Raw genomic sequence first — 8,915 nt, 5'->3', positions numbered from 1 at the left:
TGCTGTCCCCACGACAGGCTTCACCAGCTTGGAGGACAACTAAGGGGACCTGTGTCTTTCATATTCAAAGTTATCGTTCAAGACCTCATGGGGCCAGATTAGTGGGAAGTCCCCTGGCTGGCTCCTGTAGAGCGTGTGGACTCTTGCTCTCGGGGTTGTGAGTTCGAGCCCCATGTTGGGCATAGAGCTTACTTAACTAAATTAAATTCAATTAAAAATAAGTTGAAGGGCCAGACCCAGCTCCATATGCCTTGCAGAGAGTGGCCCACCAGCAGGCTGCATTCTACTGCCTTGTTGCTTCTGCCATTGTCCCCAGAGGCAGCTGCTTTTGCTGGAAGGGGGTCTCCTGCAGCCTGGGACCCCCCCCCCATAGTGGGCTTGACCCAGAGGGCCATGTCCTCGGGCCCTAAGACACAACGCTTTAGTTCCTATTCCTTGATCCGCTATGTTTCCCAAATCACCTTCCCACTCTGCCACACGTGGCCCCCCCAGGAACCATTCCAGGCCTTGGCATCCATAGGAGGCGCTGTGGACTGAATGTTCCTGCCCCCGCCCCCAGTTCCTGCACTGAGACCCTAACCCCCAGCGGAATGGTATTTGGTATTTGGAGGCGGGCCTTTGGGGGGGTGATTAGCTCATGCAGATGGAGCCGCTTGTAAGAAGAGGAGGGGACCAGTGCCTCCCCATCTCTGCCATGGGAGGACACGGCGAGAAGGCGGGTGTCTGCAAACCGCGAAGCGGGCCCTCACCAGACACCGAATCTGCGGGCACCTTGATCTTGGCCGTCCCAGCCCCCAGAACTGTGGGAGACAAATGTCCGTTGCTTAAGCCGCCCGCTCTGTGGTATTTGGTTACAGCAGCCTGAGCTGACCAAGACACAGGGTCACTAGATCTGCCTCCTCCTCTGCTCGTGACCGGGTCCCCGTGGGCCGTGTGGCTCCCTGCCCTGTCAGCAGGCCTTCCCTGAAGCCATCCATGTCCATTAGGGAGGTTCTGAAGACGTTACACCTCCAAGGGAAAGGGACTGGGTCTCTCTCATTTGTTGACATCGATTTTACCCTTAGTTTTGCCAGCTTTAACGAGGTCCATTGACGAATCCGTCTCTTCAATTCCCGAGAAGTGCTGTGGCCCCTGTGAAAAGTGCCCCCGTCCTCCAGCCGCCGAATCCACGCGAGGATGCTGGACGGGGCGGGCTGCCTCCCATCCCCCGCTGGCGGCTGCTGGCTTCTCACTTCGCTGCGGAGGGCAGGCTGGCCGGCTTCCGGCAGAGCGAGAATCTTTTGCAAGCTCACCCTCAGAGGGAGTTTATGAGCAATTTTTACATGTCAGCTTGGGCAAACAAAACAAGTTCATGTGCCTATAATCAGGGGCCATGTTTCATCATTAAAAGTGAATTAGAAACAAAGCTATTGGCAGGTTGGGTCACAGGCGGCAGGGGTACCCGGAGGCAGGAAGGCTGGGGCTGGGGAGGGGTCAGGGGATGCGCGCCAGAGGAGGTGTGTGGATGCAAGGGGGTGGGGGACAGCTTGGGAGATTAATCCAAGTGGGAACCTGGAGGCAGGACTCATCTGGCACCAAGTGTGGACCAAACAGTGTGAGATCTGGGGGGTGGCTTATATTCAGGATGGGCTGGAGGAAGACTCACTCACGCCTGACCCGGGGCCCAGAGATGGGGATCCGAGCACATGTGCAGGGCTGAGCCCCAGTCTGGAGAGGGCGGGGCTTGCACAGAGGTCAGAAGTCCCCAAGGCTGGAGGCGGGCTGTGGGTCAGGGACCGGGCAGCAGGACATGCAGCCAGGCCCTTCTGCATACCTTCTGCGTAGGGGGTGCAAGAAGGGCAGCCCCCTCCTCGGCCTGCCAGCGACCAACAGACTCTGGGAGGAGGCCCGAGGGGGCTGGAAACCTCTGAGTCCGATTTCCCTCCCAGATCAAGGTCTTCTCCACTTCTGGCTCCAGCCAGTTTGCAAGCCACAAAACCAGTTTGAGCTTGTCTCAAAAACTTGCTGAGTGAAGCTCTAAAATTGGGATCGGGTGGCTTGCACCTGCCCCTAACCTTTAAGGAAACAGCCGTGAGGTTTCACTGAGGCAGTTTGTCCAGGAGGCAGCTGCCAAGACACCCCAGGGAGGTGCTGGGGGGAGCACCTGCAGGGACAGCAGTGGGACAGGTGGTCCTGCCTGGTGGGAGGGGTTGTCGCCCCAGACTGGGAGCCAGGGGCTCTGTCCTGCCCTGGGAGAGCCCCGTGGGGAGGCAGTGGAGTGGCTGGGTCCCTGTGGACCCCCCTCCACCCCCATTCCTAATTTTACTAAGACAGAGAAGGGAAGCAAAGGTCTGGTAGGAGCTGTAGGGTGCATTGGGTCCTTTCGTGGCAAGTAAAGCCCAAGGGACCTCTTTCTACCAAGTTTTTGCAAACTCAGAACTTAGAAACTCAACTGTCCTGGTTTCTGACCCCGAGTTCCATAGATCCGGGGATTGAACAGGAGAGAGAAACTATCACCTTCTGATACCACTCCGACCTGACACGGTCAGGGTCTTTGCAAGCTTTTAACTGATCCGTGATCTGTCTCAGAGTAACGGGAAAGTGACAGGATTCCAGCTAGAACAAGTGAATACAAATTAAGAAACACAAAGACTGATCAGACGAAAAAAGTTGCCAACGTTTGAAACTTTGTAGCTCTAAGAATGACCTCCGGACTGTTTAAAGTTTCGCTTCAGTTATTGGGAGGGAGGTGTGGTGTTACAAAGTAGGTGGGCAGCAGGAGAGTCTGGGTCCCCACGACTGGAGCCTTCCGCAGCTGTGACCACGCGGTGGCGCTGTCATCCCGCGTCTGGGGAGCTGAGCGACACAGAAAAGACCGACCCAGCTTCTTCACCGGAGAGAGCGTCCCGCCCCCCAACACGAAGGCACCTGCCATGCCTCCAACAGGGATGGAAAGAAGTTTTGTTTTTTCTGTTTTTTGTTTTTTTCCAAAATGTGGCTCTGCTTTTACTAGCCGTGTGACCCTTTTGAGGTTTTAAAATTAGCGTAACTTGTTTTCCTTGTCTGTGTAATGGGGATAAGAAGACTTATCATACAGGACTGTCGTGAAGGCCCAGTGGGAGAATACAAGTAAAATCAAACCTAGGTACATACATTCCACAAATATTTATTGAACATACAGGGAGTATGACACAATGGAGATCAGTATAGCATGGGGAAAGGGGGGGAGTACTTGAGAAAGGGTGCTTGGGAAAGCCCGTTGCTGGCACAAAGAATGTGACAGAAGAGCTCAGCAAATGGGAGTTCCCATCCTTTGTGAAGTTTGGGATGGAAAGAAGTTTTACAGAACTGTCCTAAAATGGGAAAACTCAGGGTTTTTTCCTCCCCGTGCAGGGGAAACCCCAGTTCTGCCATTTCTGGGTCCCCAGGTGTGTGGAGGTTTCTCCCCGGCAGCAATTCTGCGACACCAGCTGGGTGTCCACCTGGAGGTGGTCTCAGACCCCACAGGTCAGGGGCTCAGTCCTGCAAGACTGCCCCTTCCTTCCTCCAGATCCAGCCGCAAGCCCAGGACCCCCTGTGCTTCTGAGCCACGGGCTCGAGATGGGAGGGTCCCACCACCCCCTGCTTGGGTTTGGTTGGTTTGTGATGGCGGCTTACGGGACTCAGGGAAACGCTTGCTCACATTTACTGGTTTATTAAAGGATGTGATAGAGGCCACAGGTGAGCAGCCAGAGGAAGAGGTGAGCAGGGCGAGGTCTGGGAGGGTCCTGAGCACGGGAGCTTCTGTCCCTGTGGAGTTGGGGTGCATCACCTGCCCCCCCCGGGGTGGATGTGTTCACCAGCCCGGAAACCCCCAATCCCCGACTATTGTGGTTTTACGGAGGCATCCCTGAGTGGGCGTGATTGATTGATTATTAACTGTTTCCGGCTCCTCTCCCCTCTCTGGGGAGTGGGGGTCGGGGCTGAAAACTCCAAGCTTCCAGTCCTGGCTCCGTCTTTCTGTGGATCAGACCCCAGCCGGGAGCCAGCCAGGAGCCCACCCAGAGTCCCCTCGATAGGATCAACGAGAATCCTGGTGTTCTGGCCACTTGGGAGTTTACAAGGGTTTCAGGAGCTCCATGTCAGGAACCGGGAGCAGGGAAAAAAAATTTTTTTTCTATGATCTCATGCGTGCATAGGTCTGATTGCACAAATTGAACACATGTGCAACCAGGAACCCGATCTGGAAAGATCATTACCAGCCCCCCAGAGCCCTGCGGTGTCTCCCTTTCAGTCACGGCCCCGCTCTGTGACTTCGAGTGGAATAGGTTAGTGTTGCCCTGTTTTGTCCTCGAGTAAATGGAACACCCTGTTCGTGCTCTGGCTTCTCGTGTTCTTCACCCAGGGTGAGAGTCCCCCAAATTTGCTGCACACAGCGTCCCACTGTGTGAGGACACCGCGAATGTGTATGCACCGTGCTGCCCAAGGGCAGTCGCTGCCAGGGACATTGAACATGTATTTTGGTGAGAATGGGGGTGCATTTCTGTTGGGTTTACCCCTTGGCCTGGCATTCCTGGCTCGTGTGTCCAGATTTAGCAGACCCTGCCAAACAGCACGGCCAGCAGTGTGGGAGAGTTCCAGGGGCTTTTCCTACCACAGTCATTTAAAAATATCTCCTCTAACCAAAGTCCTCAGATCAACTAACATCTCTTGAGAGCCTACTATGTACCCGGTGCTCGGTGCTCGTCAAAGTGGTGGAAACACAGCACTGAGCAAGACCACCAAAGGTCCTATGTCTCTATGCCCCGGGGTCTCAAGAGTCCCGTGGTGTCCGGTCCACACAGCGTGTTGGGCGGGTGCCCAGGACAAAAGGGAGCCGGGGAGATGTGGCTCGAGTGATCTCCCCAGGGCCTCTTGAGCTGGAATCCTGCTTCCCCTTCTCCTTCCACCCACGATGTCTACCTAAGTCCCCTGCAGGGCAGGGCGGAGCAAGCTACACAACACAAGGGTGGGGAAGCTGGTAGACGTACCCCAGGGAGTTTCGAATTTTCTTACCTTGTGCTCCTCAGGACGCACCCCCGGGGGCACATAACCACGAGAGCATTGCATCCTGCATCCTGACTCTGCCCCTGACTTGTGAGTGACTTCAGGGAAGTTGTTTGACTTCTCCAAACCTCAGTTTGCTCATCTGGAAAATGGGGATAATGGCAGGACCTTCTCCCCAGGCCATTATTAGGCTTAACTGAAGTCGTGGGCGTAGAGCATGTCATACAAGGCCTGGCACATAAACTATTATGAGTATATTATTACGTAGTAATGAGTCAGGTGCATTTTTTTCCTCCTGGAGACTCCATTTGACTCAGTAATATTTCATTTAAAATTACTTTTATATTAAAACAAACACAAGTATATGAAAATGGACACTAGATGGTGTGGCAAGTGGATCCAGAGTCTGCTCTGCCCTGACATTAGGGAAAAGTCGGGAGGCTGAGGCTTCAGACTGGGGTCCCCAAGGGCAGCTGAGCCACCAAGCCACCGGCTTCTCCAGAAAACCCGCCCTGAACATCCTCCTTCATTGCGAGTGAGCCCGTGTGCCTCTCACGGGTGTGTTCCTGGTCCCCCAGCACGAGCCGCGGGCATCCGACATTTGGCGCACAGAATCTTGTGGCCACGTCGAGAAGACAGAAGCAACGTGGCTTGAAGAATCGAGGAAGGTTCCTGATGATGGTCATCCTCACAGCCTCTTTGACATCTGACGTCTTTAATATTCCAAGGAGGTGGGCAATTCCAACCATTCCAGCTCCCGGCGTCCTTGTGACCTTGTGAGAGCATCTGTGTCCCCTTAGCATCACTCAATGTATTTATTTTAGGTATTTGAAAGTGCCTGACCTGGCAAGCAAAACCTAAGCCAGTAAGTTAAATTATTGAATATTCAAAATGAGTCTCAAGGTCTCTTAATTCCAAAACCATCAAATTATTTTACACCTTCCAACTGAAACCACAAGTCTAAAACTCAAGTACTTGATTTTAGATTTTATCTTGATATCACAAGGCTCACTTCAAGTTCTTTAGTATACCAAATTTCCTTATACATTCTAATACCGAATGCAGATTGCTCTCACATTTAACATTAATACCATGTGTTTGGTTTACTCTGTCATTTACACATTTAGCTTCAAACCTTCCTGGGTTTCGAATATATTTCCCTGGAGGAAAAGCTTCACCCATGCTTTGTCACCTGGGGTTGAGGCTTCTTACTGGTCTGAGCTCTGAGACTGGGATAAGGGACCTGGAGCCACAGTGAGAAGTCCTGAGCCCTTGTTCTAGTTGCTAAAGATGGGATTAAAGCTCCCATTCCCTGGATTTCATGTAATCCATCCCACATTTTATTTGGTCGGATTTGAATAGATGGAATTACACACAACCGCTAGGGTTGAGAAGACCTTCCTTCACAGACTGCTGGGGCCAAGACAAGAGTCCTTTACCATTCCTTCTGCCTGGGCAGGATCCAGCCCTACCAGGCACCTGCTCGGTGCTTGACGGACTCGGCCACCACTGACCCCATGTTCCTCAGGACAACTTGCATTTTCAGGGACAGACCCTTGTATTTCACTAGTTTGTGTTATGAGAAGAAAAGCCAACCCGTAGGCAGAGAGAAAGAGTTGCATAAGATTTTATTCGAGAATAATGAAAAAGGCTCCTATGGAGATGTTCTGCATGTCTTGTTTTGGGATTCTTCACTCACTTTCTATGGCATTTCTTAACACGGTAGCGGTAGGAGATAAATGTTCTGACACGGACAGGTCTGGAAGTGGTTTATTCCACTCTCTTACGCCGATGATCGTTTGACTCTACCGTTCTTGGATGAAGGAAATTTCCCCTGGAAGATGGAGCGTGTGCATCACCCTGGCGTCCCCCCAGTGTTGAATGTAACAGCTGATGAGTGGGATCCATGCTCATTCTTGTTTCTTTGTAGGTGATTTTTCTCCCTCTCTAGTAGCTTCCAGAACCTTCTCTCCATCCCTGGTATTCTGAAATTTCATGATGGTGCGTGCTGGGTCATTCTTCAGGGGAAAGCTGAGCAATTCGTAGGTCATCTGAATTTGGAGCCTCAATGTTTTAATTCTAACAAACTTTCTTGAATTATTTCTTCGATAACTTTCTCACTTTGACTTCCTGCTTTTCCTACTAGAACTCCTACGAGGGGGATGTTGGTTCTCCACATTGATCTTTTATGTTACCTGTGGAGGTTCTACGGGGCTAATAAAAGAAGAGCCTGTTCTCCTCTGAAGTTTGAAACCAGTTGAGAATGAGGACACAGTAGACAGACACGTGAATATGGAGATGTTAGCTTTATTGCTGATAGGCAGTGAAAGGTGGATCTGGCTTAAAACCTTAAATCAAAACCAACAAAACAACAAAACAAATTAAACCTTAAATCAGAAGGACTTGTTAAGATTTCATCCAAGAATTAGGCAGAACTATCTGCCCCGTGGCAGGCAGGGCTGGCCAGGCGGCCTTCCCCGCAGAGGGCAGATTACAAGGTGGGCGGAAGGCAGCCCGGCAAGGCAGGCTTTCTCCCCTAGGCAGCAGTGAGGGGTTGGGGGGCTGGGGGGTGGGGGGAGGCCCAGAGACTTTCCCTGATGAGAAATATATGCGGAAACATGAGGCCAGGGGAGAAAGTCCCCCAGTTTAGCTGATTTCTCATTAACATAATTTTTCTTTTTATCTCTTTGTTCTTTTGGTCATTCTCTCTCTCCCTCTCTCTCTTCCCTGGAATTTATCTTCCAAAGCTCCTACTAATTTTTTGACGTCAGCAATATTATTATCATTTTTTTATTTTCAAAAGATCTTTCTTGCTTTCTGAACAAGTATCTAGGACAGAATATACTGGAAATTCTGGTTAATCCACAACGTGAATTCAGGAAACCCGAGAGGAAGATAGATGACAGATATGAGAAAGCAGCTCACACAAGGGGAAACCCAAATGATTCACACATAGATGAGGAAGTGTCCAAGCCCACTCTTAACTAGAAATGTGGAATGAGAGAGTAGGAAGATGGCAGCAGATTGGCAGCAGTTGGGAAGTTGAATAATATCGAGTTGGGAAGGGTGGACCAGAAGGGAGGGGACCCTCATGGGCTGGTGGTGGGGGTGTCACCCAGCACAGCCATTCTGGAAAATGGGCGCCCTGACAAGACTCGGTGAAATCGAGCACCAGAATGCTTTGTTGATTTCATAATTTGACCCTGGGTGTACTTTGCAGGGAAGGTCTCCTCTAGATCCACCCAGGAACATGACAAACCCTTAATAGCAAAGAGAAGACAGAAAGATAATTTCTGGGTTATTAATATTCTCATAGAAGGAGCAGGGATGGAAGATGTTGTGAGGGGGTGTGCAAGGGAGGCAGCGGACCAGCCAAGCAAAGAAATAAAGGGAGCAAAGACTACTAAAAAAAAAAATATTGTGGATATGATCTCATCAGTGCAAGAATGTGCGTATGCTTGGAATGAAGTGTGAGAAGTTTCTGTGACCCAGCGATTTCATTCTTGGATGTGGTTCCCGGAGAACTCGTGTAGGTCCTCATGGGAACATGATGAGAACACTGACCGCGGTGTTAATCGTGGTAGCTGGGGATTGGAGACATCTTAGGGTTCATGACTGGAGGACTGGGTAAATAAACCATGATTGATCCACACCAGTGAATACCACGCACGGGCTCATAGCAACAAGCCAGATGTACAAATAGCAACATGGACAGATCTTAAACATTTGTTGTTGGGTGAAGAAGGTCAGGAACAAAAGACTTATGAAAATTCCATTTCAGTATATAACAGAGAGGGCACACAAAACCCACCGCGTATTTTATAAAGATTCCTGTTGAGGCGTAGATACTCTTTGCATTACCTATGGATACATAACATACCAACCCCAAATTCAGTGGCTTAAAACAGAGG

This window comes from Halichoerus grypus, chromosome 2 (assembly GCF_964656455.1).
Source record: "Halichoerus grypus chromosome 2, mHalGry1.hap1.1, whole genome shotgun sequence".
In the NCBI taxonomy this organism is placed as follows: Eukaryota; Metazoa; Chordata; class Mammalia; order Carnivora; family Phocidae; genus Halichoerus; species Halichoerus grypus.
The sequence above is the reverse complement of the archived record's forward strand: the minus strand, read 5'-3'. Positions refer to the sequence as shown.